The sequence below is a fragment of the Acomys russatus genome, chromosome 10, assembly GCF_903995435.1.
Source record: "Acomys russatus chromosome 10, mAcoRus1.1, whole genome shotgun sequence".
Classification (NCBI taxonomy): Eukaryota; Metazoa; Chordata; class Mammalia; order Rodentia; family Muridae; genus Acomys; species Acomys russatus.
This window is the reverse complement of record NC_067146.1, coordinates 4696173-4710439: the sequence shown is the minus strand read 5'-3', so window position 1 is coordinate 4710439 and position 14267 is coordinate 4696173. Positions and strand designations below refer to the sequence as shown.

Sequence of the window (14267 nt, the reverse complement as noted above, 5' to 3'; positions counted from 1 at the left end):
TTGAGATGTGTGTGATGGAGTCGGCACAATGTCGCCATCACGCCAGGTACTCATATGCGAGCATATTGTACGTGGGTAGACTCACCTGGACACGCATAGTGGAGCAGTGTCTCAGTTCCCAAGACCACCAGGGATATGTTTTCCAGTGGTCTTAAGTGGCCCTGATGAAAGGGTGTGAGGGTTGCTTGTTCCGCATCAAAGGGGTTGAGAGCCACAGGTTGAGAACCACTGCTATAGACTTTTAGGGAGTGGACTCTGAGCTGTAGAAACAGCACACGAGAACCTACACTAGTCCAGTGTCTTATGTTGTGTGTTGATGTGTTTCTTAGTCTTCTTATGTACTGAAAGGACTTAGTGATGAAAGAAATAAGAGGAAACATCCTTGTACTTCAAGATGGTGTAGAAAAGCAGCTACCATTAGGGCTGTGAGAACAAGCAAAGGAATTAATGCAAACATATAGTATGTATGGCAGTATTGATTCCCCTAGGCGTCAGCTAGATGACTCAAGGGGGTCAAGGCAGACAGCACGAGTCTGAGCCCTGAGTCTGATGCTTAGAACCCATATAAAGATGGGGGGGGGGCAGCGGCATCAAGGCACAAAACAATGCCTTGTAGTTTGTTTAGTGATTATTCAACATTACTACTAATGATTATTGGGAACTATTTAGGTTTCATATGTCTTAAAACATACAGAGAATTAGGCTAATGTTAGGCAAGGAATTCTCAGTGTAATTATGAAAGTCCCAGGGTAGAAGCTTGCAGAGAATTGGAGAAAGAATGGGGCTAGAAGGGCTTCAGATTTCAGGGAATGCATCCGATAGAACATATGTAGTGCTCGTAACCTCCCTCTTAGTGAACATACTGGAACAGGTTTGTATTCCTGTTGGAAAGCTTGGTACTCATTTGGTGATATCTATAAGCAGTTTTTATCTTGTTCTTCTTGTTGCCGCCAACTCCAGGCAATCCTGCTGCCTCATCCAAATACGGGGATCACAGAGGTGCTCTACCATGCCTGGCTTACGCAGCGTTATGTATTAATTTTTGTGGTGATGATACAGTGAAAGTCAAGGTCTCTCTTTGGGGTCCTGGACTCATTACTAAAAATTTAAGAATGGCTTCAACTGGATAGTTTTATTAGTGTTTACGAAAAAAACCACAAGGCCGAGAAACTGTAAAGCCTTCCCTGCTTCCCAGAGAAGATGAGTGGAGGAGAGGTGGGGAAAGGCCATGCATTTAAGCTGGCATTTGGCTGGTGGTCGAACACAATGTGAGGTGGGAAGCTTGGTAAAGAAGCCCAATGTCCTGTGAGTGAGGGGACCCCAAAGTGTTAAGGAAAGTATGCTTAGAAAGGAAATAGAAGAAAAGGAAGAGCCAGCAGACCCATGACCCTCACCCTGACGTGGTTGTAGTTCTACACTAGTGGCAGGAGAGCCAGTTTCACCTATGTCTGTAGGTGGTCCTGTCTTCCTAGGAGGGGCTCCTTAGCCAAAGTGATTGAAACCAGCTCAGCTGGAATGTCAGATCTATGCCCAGGCCAGAAACTCATAGTGCTGAAGATGGAATCCAAGGTCTTTCTTGGACATGCTGAGCTATAACCCAGGCAACATTGCAGGGGGGGAGGGGTGGCGAGGGGACAGAGTGGTGCTGGGTATTGAGTTTACAGCCTCACTCATGATATGTAAGTGCTCTGCCACTGAGCTATATTCCCAGCTCTGTAGCAAGATCTTTTACATGCACATGCAGGAAACTCTGCTAAGGAAATTGTGTTAATGGAAATTAGGAGTTCCTTTTACAGGTTCTTAGTCTCAAATAGGTTTTTAAAAATTAAATTAAAAAGTCTCAGAAGGAACTCAAAACAGGCAAACCAGCAGCTCTTAGGAGGAGGTAGCTGGGTAAGGGGGGGAAAGTCATGTTTTTTGAGGTCAATGGCAGAAGGACTACAAGCAGCTACATGAGGGAGGCGTGGGTGGTGGGGGTGGTAGTGGGTGGTGGGGGTGGTCGTGGGTGGTGGGGGTGGTCGTGGGTGGTGGGGGTGGTCGTGGGGGGTGGGGGTGGCCGTGGGGGGTGGGGTGGTAGTGAGATCATGAGAATGGCAAGTATCAGATGAAGCAGGCTTAGGGTTCGGGTCAGTATGGGGAAAAGATAGAAAGTGGGAAAAGACAAAGTTATGCTTTTTCTTTAAGAACTCAGGCATGTCTAGTGGAATGATCCACATGGGATATCTACAAGCATGTTAACTAAAGCCAATAAAAATATGAGTCTTTAATAATGGCCAGACCAAGAGAAGGTTAACACCTCCAAAATGTCTCTTGTTGCCAAAGCTCAGGGGTATGCCATTTTTAAAGACAGTCAGACAGATACACGTAATGACATCAGTGTTCTGAAAGGGGTTGGAATAACCTTGTAACATCTGTCTTTTTGCAGAGTTTAGCAGTATTTTTCAGACACAACACAACAATTATTTTTGATTTGCACTTCCTCTAGTTAATTTTAGTTTGTTTTAGCCTACATAAACATTAGTTATTTTGGTTAATGCATCTGGACCATGGTCAGGGTCACTGATAGTCCCAAAAGCATTGCCAAAGGGATGTGGCTATTAGGGGGTTTGGAGGTGGGAGGCTAAGAAGTGTCTAAGCAGACACAACAAATTCGAGACAAGATGGCATTACCTTAGTCACTTAGTAAAGATCTGTAAACAATTGCCTCTAGGGGAAAGGCTTCTGAGGTCAAAGCACATTATCATTTTTTTAAATTATACTTTTTTGTGCGTGTACAAACCAATACATGCATGTAGAAGTCTGAGGATAACCTATGGGTTCTCTCTTTCCACCTATGGATTCCAGAGGGTCAAACATAGGTCATAAGGGTTGGTAACAGGTGTCTTTACTCACTGAACCATCTCTCTGGTCCCCTCCTATCTTTTAAAAAATATTTTCATATTTATATCATCCTTCTTGAGGCTTGTTGTCCTGTCCAAGTGAGCAATGGGCCTGTTTGGATTGCCTTTTTTTTTTTTTCTAACATTAATCTGTGAGCAGATAACCTGGTCCTCTAGCTCCTAGAGTCATACTGACCCCTCAGTATTCTCTGAGCCTTAATTATACAGGGACTGTGTCATAGATGCGACGGTTGATGTTAGACGCGTTTGGATTTCTTTTAAAGGAAGAGTCAGCTGTATGTTTTTACATTCCCTTTTGGGCAGTTTACAACAGCATGTTTCCATCTTGCAGAGATAGAACTCAGATACTAGTCTGTCTCCTTCTCTTCCTTTCCTTCTCTTCCCCCCCTCCCCCCACCTCTACCCCAACAACGTTCAACTATGTTACCCTAGCTGGTCTTGAACTCCTCACCGGTGTCCACCTCTGACCACCAAATGATTCTTTTAAAAAGGTGTTAAAACTTTAATGAATATATCTACTAAAATCTACTGTACCTGTTGGGCAGCAATCCAAAAATTTGTCAACATGCTCTGAGACTTTGTGAAACTAGATAGCATGCATTTATGATGAGGGTGCATTTGGCAGTTTTTTGAAATGTTGGCGATCCTTTTATCTTTGACCCACAAACCCACTTCCAGGAGTCTAATTTTAAAAAGCACTTCTGCCGTAAGTGATATGTAGACAGTTACTCATTGTCATCTGTAATGCAAAAGATTAAAAGTAAGCCACTAGAGGAGACATGTTGTATAGTGGGGATAGAATCATGCAGTGTGAGTGTGCACGTGGGGGAATAACTAAATCTCGTCAGTTGTATGTTTACTGGTATGAAATAAATCGCCATAATACAGTATGTGAACAGGAGCAAGCTACAGTGCAGCATAGTTAGTAGGTAGCTACTTTTTATGTAAGAATAATACCTTTGCAAAATAGAAAAAAAAATATTGGATAAACTAGAAAATGCTTTAACAAAATAGTTTAATAAAGTAATGAAAATAGTTACCTAGCTGGGCCGTGGTGGCGCATGCCTTTAATCCCAAGACTCAGGAGGCAGAGGCAGGCAGATCGCCGTGAGTTCAAGGCCAGCCTGGTCTTCAGAGCTAGTTCCAGGACAGTCAGGGCTACACAGAATAACCCTGTTTCAAAAAACAAAAAGAAAGAAAAAGAAAAAAGTTGCCTAAAGGCAAGGTAAAGGGATGAAATAGTAAGAAAGAAGTTTGACTTTTGAACTCAGGCAGATAATTTACATATTCACATATACATTTTTATCAACATAAAAAGTAACGACTCAAAGTAAATGATTTTAGGAACCTTAGAGTTTGCTAAGTTGGAAAAATACTGGATTCTATTATGAAGCCTGTTACATCAAGACTCAATTATCACAGTATTTTTCAAATAGTACATTTTATTCAAGATTTAATAATATATCTGATTAGTTTAGGATCCTCCCTCCTCTTCCTCTTCCTCTACCCCCCTCTTCCCCCCCCCCTCCTGTAGCCTATGATAGCCTTGAATTCTAGATCCTCCTGCTTCTACTTCCTGACTATAGATATGTGCCATTATGGCAGGCTGGCGGGGGGGCAGAGTATAGCTTTCTGTTGTCATCTTTCTTTTGCCTAAGAGTCTAATTTCTTTCATGATAATTCATTCCTTTTCTTTAAAGAATTTTCTCTTTGATTTCAGTTTTTGCATATTACATATTTTTCATTCTCCTTTTGATCGTCTTGGGAACTTTTCAGGATTATTTCATTTTTACAGAATTCTTGCCATTGTGTTTTGTTTTGAGATTCTGATTAAAGACTGGTACTGTGTGCTGTGTGTGTATGTTTATCTCTGGGCCTTTGTTCTCCATTGCTTCCATTTTTAATTATGTGTCTGCATGTGTGTTAGAATATGAGTTTGTGCACGTGAGTGCAGTGTCCATGGAGGCCACAGGAGGGCACTCAATCTCTTGGAGCTGCAGTTACAGGCAGTTTGTTAGCTGCCTGTTGTTAGGAACGGCAACAGAAGTCAGAGCCTCGGGAAGGGTGGGTAGTACATGCTTTTAACCATTGAGACATCTCTCCAGCCCCCAACTATTCTCAGCAGACTTGAATACTGCCTATCTAGATGATTACTGAAGTGTTTGTTATAGTTTCGGAGAGACAAAAGTTCAGAAAGAAACGTGTATCTTTAAAGAGCATGCCTTATTTGAAAATACATTTGATTTCCAAATACTTAGAAATTTCTAGTTCTGTTCTAATTTCTAAGATGATCTCATTTTGGTCATGAAACAGGCTGTATGTTTTAGTTTTTTTTTTTTATTTTTTTTAATTTAGTTTATTTTTACTTTGTTGTGCAAAAGTATTTGGCCTTTGCAAGCATGCGTGCACGTGTGTGTGTGTGTGTGTGTGTGTGTGTGTGTGTGTGTGTGTGCACTATGTGTATGTCTTGTGCCAGAAGAGGCCAGAAGAGGGTACTAGATCCCTGGAGCTGGAAGATGGAACATGTCATTGCTGGGAACCACACCCAGGTCCTCTGGAAGCAAAGCCAGTGCTTTTTGCCACTGACTCATCTCTCTAACCCTGTTTTTAGTTCTTTCAGAACATGTTGTGTTGTTTGGCACATGCTACATCTTGATGACTTCCCATGCACACTTAACTTTACATTCTGCTAAGTGTGGAGTCATAATTAAATGTCACTTTATCAAGTTATTTGACTCTTTAATTCAAGTCATGTCACTGCTTTTCTGCTCACTGTTCTTGGTTATGAGAGAGGAGGGCTGATCTCCAGCTGCACTGCAGGGCTATCCTGTCCTCTCAGCTGTGCCCCTTTTCTATGTGTCTGTGTTCTGTGAGTTAGGGACTTTGTGCATTAAGACTGCAGGTTCTTGAATAATCAGCCCATTTATAGCTAGACACTGCTTTTCTTTTTTCCTTTCTCTTTTTTTTTATTTCCAAAAGAAAAAAGAAAGTTTGAATTGTTTGTTTTCAAGACTGGTTTTTCTAAGTAGCCCTGGCCACCCCGCAACTAGCTCTGTAGACCAGGCTGGCCTTGAACTCACAGAGATCTGCCTGCCTCTGCCTCTTTAGTGCTGGCATTCTTAAAAGTGTGCGCCACACCACCTGACTAGACTGATGTTTTCTGATGATCATCCTTGTATTATAGCCTACTTTGTATGATATTATGGTGAAGTATACTAGGTGGTATTTTGCTTTTGCTTTTTGCTTGTTTGTTTTCCTGAGAAGCCTAGTTACTTTTTTTTTTTTTTTTAAGTATTTTACTTGCTGTATCTTCGACTGCATTTTTACTACTTAAGTCCAGTGAGACAGAACAACGCAGGTTATATGATGGAGGTTTATTACTTACAAGTGTACATCAAAGGACCAGAAGAAGCTGAGCATCCATTGCCAGCCATCCCCTCAAGGCCTAGGAAACTGGACCAAGGTAGATGAAGTCTTTTTTGTATACTGCAGGCGAGGAACTACAAAAAGCAAGTAGCTATCCTGGGTTATATAACCCAGTAGAAACATTGAACTTAAAGCACTGAAGGATATCGGTTTCCAAGACAACAGGAACAGAGATCTGCCTGTTCCAGTCAGCTCCTCATTTCAAGATGTTGCTTCTCTAACACACTGAGAACTACAGATAAGAGAGAGAGAGATGCCTCCCTGAATGTATATGTGAATGTCTGTGTGTGTGTGTGTGTGTGTGTGTGTGTGTGTGTGTGTGTGTGTCTGTCTGTCTGTCTGTCTGTCTACCTATGTATAGTTAAAAGGAGGTTTCTGGGCTAACGATATGTAGCTTAGCAGCAGAACACTTGTGTAACCTGTGTAAGGGGCTGGAGAGATAGCTCAGCAGAGAGCATTTACTGTTCTTGCAGTTTCTGGCACCCATGTGTTAGCTCACAACCATCTGTAACAATAGTTCTAGAGAACCTGATACCCTCTTCTGGCCTCTGCATGTACTTTACACATTGGATGCACATGCAGACATGCAGTCAAAGTACTCATCCTTTTCTTTTTAAGTAGCTTCTGTAGATATTACATGAGTCTTTTGATAGACAGGCACCACATAATTCACTCAGTTAACAGAGTAAATGATGATACTATTAGATATATCACAGAAATTTTATAGTCATCTTAGTTTATCTAAGATGTTGTTAACAACATGATGTAGTAGCCTAGCAACACATTTCTCACCATATCCTCATCACTGGCATGTGGTTTTGTGAATCTTGGTAGCAAGCCATTAATGGTATGATGGACAAAGTATAGATCTCTAATTTGTATTTTATAATTAACTCCTTTTTCTCCATAGATGTTAGAATTTATATGTGTTGACTAGGGATGATTCATCTCTGATCATTCACTTCATGTCACTTGATCTGGTGCTATTGTAACTAGTCCTTAAATCCAATGAACAAAGGTATGCTCACCATTCTGAAACCATAAACCCTGCATTAATATTACATTTAGAGGCTAAGACTTAAAAGACTAAACATGAGATAGCAAGTCATATAGCTCAGGGTCCAGAAGATTAAACATTTAAGTTTAGATGGGCAGTGAACAGAAAACTATTTAAAGAGTTGTTTTTCTTGTTTTAGACTGCAGAGAAAAATAGAACATTGATAGTATTAGTAAGTTCCACCTTAACAAGCAAATAGTTTCTTGTTTAGTTTGCTTCTAGAATATATTCTGCATTCTTAGTGTTAGGAGTTAATAAAGAGAAACAGTTTATTTCATTTGCTCCTTCTAAACAAATTTCATTTGTTCTCTAAAGTGACTCTGTTCTTGTCGGTATGGTTTCAAATGTCTCCTTAAAAGTAAAAAATAAATAGGTTGTGTTCCAAATTCTTCCCAGTCTTCCTTGGATTGTGGGTCTAAAGGCTTACTTCCACCAGCCATTCATTGTATTTACTATGTAGTATAAAATGTCTTGGCTTTTTGTTAGGTTTTGTTTATTTTTGTACTGAAAAACACCTATGATTTGGGGAGGAAATTGAGGGAGAAGTACAAATTTGGGCTCTAACACCACTACATTGGAGGAGATAATAATAGATGAGGCTATGTTGGTTCTTTTGAGGAAGAAAAAAAAAGGAAGAAAGAAAAACGGAAAAAGGGTCAATTGTTGTCACTGATTTTAATTGAAGGATAAAGATTATAATCCACAGATTTACTAGGTACACCCCAGGTTAGACCTTGTGTATACATTACTTATGTAATCCTTAAAGTGATTCTTCCTGATAAACATGGAACATTTAATACAGTAAGTAAACAGAACAAGTTGTAACTGCCAGTGTAATAGTCTGCTTTTTAAAAATCTTTTTTTATTAATTTATTCAGATTACATCTCAGTTGTTATCCCCTCACTTGTATCTTCTGGTTCCTCCTTCCCTTCCTCTTATATCTTATATCCTTTCTCTGAGTGCCACCAGGGCTCCCCACCAAGGGGAAATGGTCAAATCTGGGGCACTAGAGTTCATGTCAGAGTCAATCCCCACTCTCCACATAACTGTGGAGAATGTCCTGTCCCTTGGCTAGATCTGAGTAGGGGTTTAATATTTACTGCATGTATTGTCTTTGGTTGGTGCAGTAGTTTGAGAAGACACCACCCCCCCAACCCCGGGTCCAGCTCTGCCCGTCATGATGTTCTTCTTGTAGGTTTCTTGTAGGTTTCTAGGACCCTCTGGGTCTTTCTATTCCCCCATTCTCTGATACTTCTCTCACCTAGAGTCCCAATAGGAGGTCCCCGCTTCTATCCCAATCTCCTGGTAAGTGAAGACTTTCAGGGGATATGAGCTAGTGTCTAATTATAAGTGAGTATATACCATGTGAGCCTTTCTGATCCTGAGTTAACTCACTCAGTATGATCATTTCTAGTTCCATTTGCCCACAAATTTCAGGATTTCCTTGTTTTTAATAGCTGAGTAGTATTCTATATTGTAAATGTACCACGTTTCTTTATCCATTCTTCAACTGAGGGACATTTCCGGGTTATTTCTGGGTTCTGGCCATTACAAATAAGGCTGCTATGAATATGGTTGAGCATATGTCCTTGTTGTGTGGTGGAGCATCTTCTGGGTATATTCAAAGGAGTGGTCTGAGAAAGCGCCAGATTGATTTCCAAAGTGGTTGTACAATTTGCATTCCCACCAGCAATGAAGGAGTGTTCCCCTTTCTCTACACGCTCACTAGCATGTGTTGTCACTTGAATTTTTGATCTTAGCCAATCTGATGGGTGTAAGATGGAATCTCAGAGTTGTTTTGATTTGCATTTCTCTGATGACTAAAGATGTTGAGCATTTCTTTAAGTGTTTCTCAGCCATTCAATATTCCTCTGTTGAGAATTCTCTGTTTAGTTCTGAGCCCCATTTCTTAATTGGGTTATTAGATTTGGTGGTGTTTAGTTTCTTAAGCTCTTTATATATTTTGGATATTAGACCTTTGTCAGATGTAGGGTTGGTGAAGATCTTTTCCCAGTCTATAAAGTGTTGCTTTGTTGACAGTGTCTCCTGCCTTACAGAAGCTTCTCAGCCTCATGAGGTCCCATTTATTAATTGTTGACCTTAAGGCCTGGGCTGTTGGAGTTCTGTTCAGGAAGTTGTCTCCTATGCCAATGAGTACCAGGTCTTCCCTACTTTTTCTTCTAACAGATTTAGTGTTTCTGGTTTTATGTTGAGGTCTTTAATCCACTTGGACTTGACTTTGTGCATGGTGATAAATATGGGTCTAATTGCATTTTTCTACATGTAGACAGATATCCAGTTAGACCAGCACCATTTGTTGAAGATGCTATCCTTTTTCCATTGAATAGATTTGGCTTCTTTGTCAAAAATCAAGTGACCATATGTGTGTGGCGTCATTACTGGGTCTTCAATTTGATTCCATTGATCAAGTAGCCTATTGCTGTGCCAGTACCATGCTGTTTTAATTACTGTTGCTCTATAGTACAGCTAGAGATCCAGTATGGAGATTCCTCCAGAGGATCTTTTATTGTACAGGATTGTTTTAGCTGTTCTGGGTTTGTTTGTTTGTTTCCATATGAAGTTGAGAATTGATCTTTCTGCCACACTACCTTCAGTAGATTCTGTGTGACAAGTTCTACAGACTGAGGCATTAACTTCAAAAGAAAGGGGTCTCCTGGAACCGGTTGTGGAACTCTTGGCCGGAGAAAAAGTATTGAGCTGTAATTCTCATGGCAATTCATTAATTCTGTTCCTCTTCCTATTCACAAGTTGTTCCTGATAGCCTATGCTGAGAAATTGATTAAGAGACCATCCTTTGAGATGGAGCCATTAGCCATGATCTTATTTCCTTGAGAATCAGTGCGTTACTTTATGAATTATTTACAAAATAGAGTTATGAACGTTTTCCCAACAATAAAATTTCATATGGCTATGTGTGTGCAATCGAAAGTAGGCTTTGGTATATGGTTAAGGGAATCTTACAAAGACTTAAAATAGTTTAAAATCACACTTTGAAGATCACAGTAATATAGGGTAGATGTTACTGACCATAAGAATTTTTAACCCGCTCTTGGAATTACATCATTCGCCTTGGAAAATTTTGTAACTTCCTGTGCCAAATACTAATGACATTCCTTGTTCTACCTATGATTGCTTCACTGCACACATCCTCTATGTCTTATTCACGATTGCTTCACTAAACACATCTAGTTCCACGATTCGTTCCTCCATTTCTTGGATTCTGTTAGAGAATCTCATCTCTGTATTGCTTGCTTTCTTTAAGTTCTCTCATTCCCGTTTTTCTTCTGTCTGTGCCTTTATCATCGTTTCCATTTTCATCTTCAGATCTTGTACTGTTTTATTGATTTCCTTCATCTGATTGATTGTATTTTCCTGAATTTCTTCCAGTGCCTCTCTATAGGCTTCTTTTATGCCTCCTACCTGTTTGGCTGTGTCTTCCTGCATTTGTTTATGGATTTTATTCATTTCTTCCATTGTCATCTTCATTACTAAGGATTTGAGGTGATTTTCTTGTATTTCAATTGTGTTTGAGTTCTCCGGGTTGCTTTCTTTGGGATAGCTGGGATCTGGAGATGCCATATTGTTTTGAATTTTGCTGTTTATGTCTTTATACTGTCCTTTAGCCATCTTGTTGTTTCTGATGTTGGGAGGTAGCTTCTGGTGTCCTTCATTGGTCGTTGAGATCAGTTTGTTGGTGAGTGATTTTTATATGTCGAGGGCCTTTGCTTGTGGTGATCAGGGAACTCTTCCCTGGGACAAGCAGGTGACCTGGTTTCAGCTCCTGGAAACTTTGCTCCATATCCTGGACTCCCCATTGGGTCAGCCGAGGTTGGTGCTGGTGCTCTGCTGCCCCAGTATGGGTTTGAGGTAGTGTATATAGAGCTTGTTATCCTGTCTTTGGCTGTGCCTTGAATACCCTGGCCTCGGGCCCTGGGGCTTTGGGCCCTAGGCTCAGATCACCCTAGAGTGCCTGAACCCCAGCTAGCTTCTATTAGTTGTTTAGGTTTCTGCCAAGTTCCAACTAGTGGGGCCAAGGTTCCACCTTCCAGGGAAAGATCAGCTGCCTTCAGATTGTTTTTGGTTGGCTAGATTTCTGCCCTTTCCACTCCGCCCTACCCAGCCTCTCCCAAGAGTGTGTGAGTCCCTGCTAGGCTGTGGAGCCAGGCTAGGCTGGGTCTGTTGTGACCTATTGTGCCAGGGCAGTCCTCTGGGGCCAACAGCTAGGCTCCTGCCCGCCCGTTCATACAGCACTGCTGTGGCTGGACAACGTGACCACAGCCGTCTGGGCCCCTATGTGGCGCCTGGGCTTTCTGTGGACTGGAACGGGGAAAGGGGGAGCGGTATCTGAGGATATATCCACCCATTTCCCCGAGATTTCCCTAGGCCAGGAGCGCTGATGCTTCACTGCCAGGATCTCTCGCACCCAGTGATCTCCAGTTCCCGTGGTCTGTGGCTCCCGGTATTATCTGCAGTCTCCTCTCCGCAGCTCAGACACTGCCTGTCTTCATCGCCGCCATCTTGGAATCTTTTAAACACACCGGCTTGTACCTCGGCTGCCACTGTGCCAAGCAGCCCCATATACCAATTCAGGGCTCGCAGTCGTTTGAGCGGCTCCGCCCTCCCGACCCGGCCTGTGCAGCCAGCCCCCCTCAGCCACTCTTCTAGTCTGTGTTCTTACAGTTACTTCTTTACATCAGCTTGCCAGAAGATGCTGTCTATCGTATTTCTAAGAAAACCATCTCAACCTTCTGATGATACCAGCTTGGGCCCAAGAATTGTCATGAATTCATCAAAATCCACCTGCCCGTCTTACTTCAACAGCACTATTCACTGAAGGAACTCAGGACAGGAACTCTAGTATAACTGCTTTTACAAAAAACATATTTTAAAAGATTATTAGGAGTTATAAATAATAAAGAGGGTTAATGTAGGTCTGTATGGACTATATTGCTTTAAAGCCAATGCTGGATTTACTTTTGTTATTGTTTTTTGTTTGTTTTCTTTTGTGCTGTGTATTGAACCTGGGACCTTTTGGCATGTTCCGTCACTGAGGTGTGCCCCTAACCGTAGTATCTCTCTGTGTAAACCTTATCATCTACCAGGCAGGGTTCAAATCACTTAGAGTATGTCGTAGCGACACTGAATACACTAAATCTAATATGGTGAAGGATAAAGGCTCTTGGACTCTTCCAGACCAGGTGAGAGGCTCACACAGAAGCTGGCAAGTCTTTGACTTCGATAAGGCCTCCTGATTGCTACTTAGAAGCAATTTATTTCTTCAGGAAAGAATTCAACTTACTATCTTTGAAGGGCCTTTTTTCTTCCTTCTTTCTAGACATAGCCTCCATTATAATTTTTTGTTAATCGTTATCTTTAGGGTTTTCTTCTAGTTTTATTAGTTCTATATGCTTACTTGATTTTTTTCATTCTGATTACTTCTTTGTTTTATAATTTTTATTCATTTGCTGATGTTTAGCTACCATTTGAATGTGGCATACAGGAGCATATTGCTACTCTATAGACATTTAGGTTTTTAAAAAGGAAGGCTTTTTATGTAAAATGCTACTGGCATTCTTAGAGCATGTCTCTAGATGGTAAAGTATGAGTTATTCCCAGATTTTTTAATTGTGGATTACAGGTATGTGCTTTTCACAGGGAGACTTATATGTTTATTCAGCAAATGTTTATTGACCACTATGTGCCAGGCCCATTTATAGGGTGCTGTAGACTGTCAGTAAACTAAAGAGACTAAATATCTCTGTCTTTATGGAGTTTATATTCTGCTTGGGATAGCCAGGCACTAAGTAAACAGCATGAGTAGATAAAATAGGAAGATGATTAATGACAGGGAAAGGGAGAAAAAACAGAGCAAGATTGAAGGATCAGGTGTGTAGGAAGACGACATCAGTGCATGTCATCATGCACTGACCCACTTTATTCAGAACATCAGGCAGTTTATATACGCTGAGGGGTAAGAAAGGTCATGAGTAAAGTTCTCATGAGTTCAAGCTGTATACAACCACAAGGACAAGTTGCATGTGGCAAAAACATGTGTTTCCATAGAGGCTGTCCAGATGAATGCCACACTGTTGTACCCTTACGGTTCTCATGCTATGCTGGCTACCATGGTGTCTACCAGTGCAATGAAAGCTAGCTAGCTCTCAGGGAGCGCTTTCAGGTCAGGTCCCAGCTCAGTTCTTCCAGGTCTGGTATCTAAAGTGCGTGGTGTCTTCAGCAGTAGGGACTGGCCTTCAGTCTCTGCAAGGTAGCCCAGGGCAATACCAGTGACATGCATTGTTTGCAGAGGCTCTGGGACCCCCGACCGGTAACTCGAAAAGGGTGATCAATCTGTGACTCTCATGGAGGAACATAGTCAGTCCAAGTGGTTGGTTATGTGTGTGTGTGTGTGTTTATTTATTTATTTATGTGTGTGTATATATATATTTGCTTCAGTGTTGAAGATCAGATTTAGATTCTCACACATGTGACATCTCAGATGGATTTTTTTAAAAGATTGTTTTTAATTTGTGTTTTTCTTTCTGTGTGTGTGTGTGTGTGTGTGTGTGTGTGTGTGTGTGTGTGTATTGCTTGCATGTGTATCTGTACACCACTTAGGTGCAGTACCCACTGAGCCCAAGACAGGGCATTATATCCCCTGGAACTGAGATTACACATGGTTGTGACTTGCCATGTGGGTGCTAGGAATAGAACTTAGGTCCCCTGTAAGAGTAGTTAGAGATATTAACAGTTGAACCATCTCTCTAGCCTGATGATGATGATGATGATGATGATGAAGAAGAACACAGATAAAATTGGCCTTTGGATTTCTTTGTGCTTATTCTTATGCGTTTCACTTTAAATA

At 41.2% G+C, this 14267-nt stretch overlaps 1 protein-coding gene across 2 annotated transcripts in view; it reads left to right on the top strand.

Moving 5' to 3' along the window:
- Positions 1-14267, top strand: part of Trim24 (tripartite motif containing 24) — a 94902-nt gene that overhangs the window by 28999 nt on the left and 51636 nt on the right. The gene's annotated exons all lie outside the window — the stretch shown is intronic.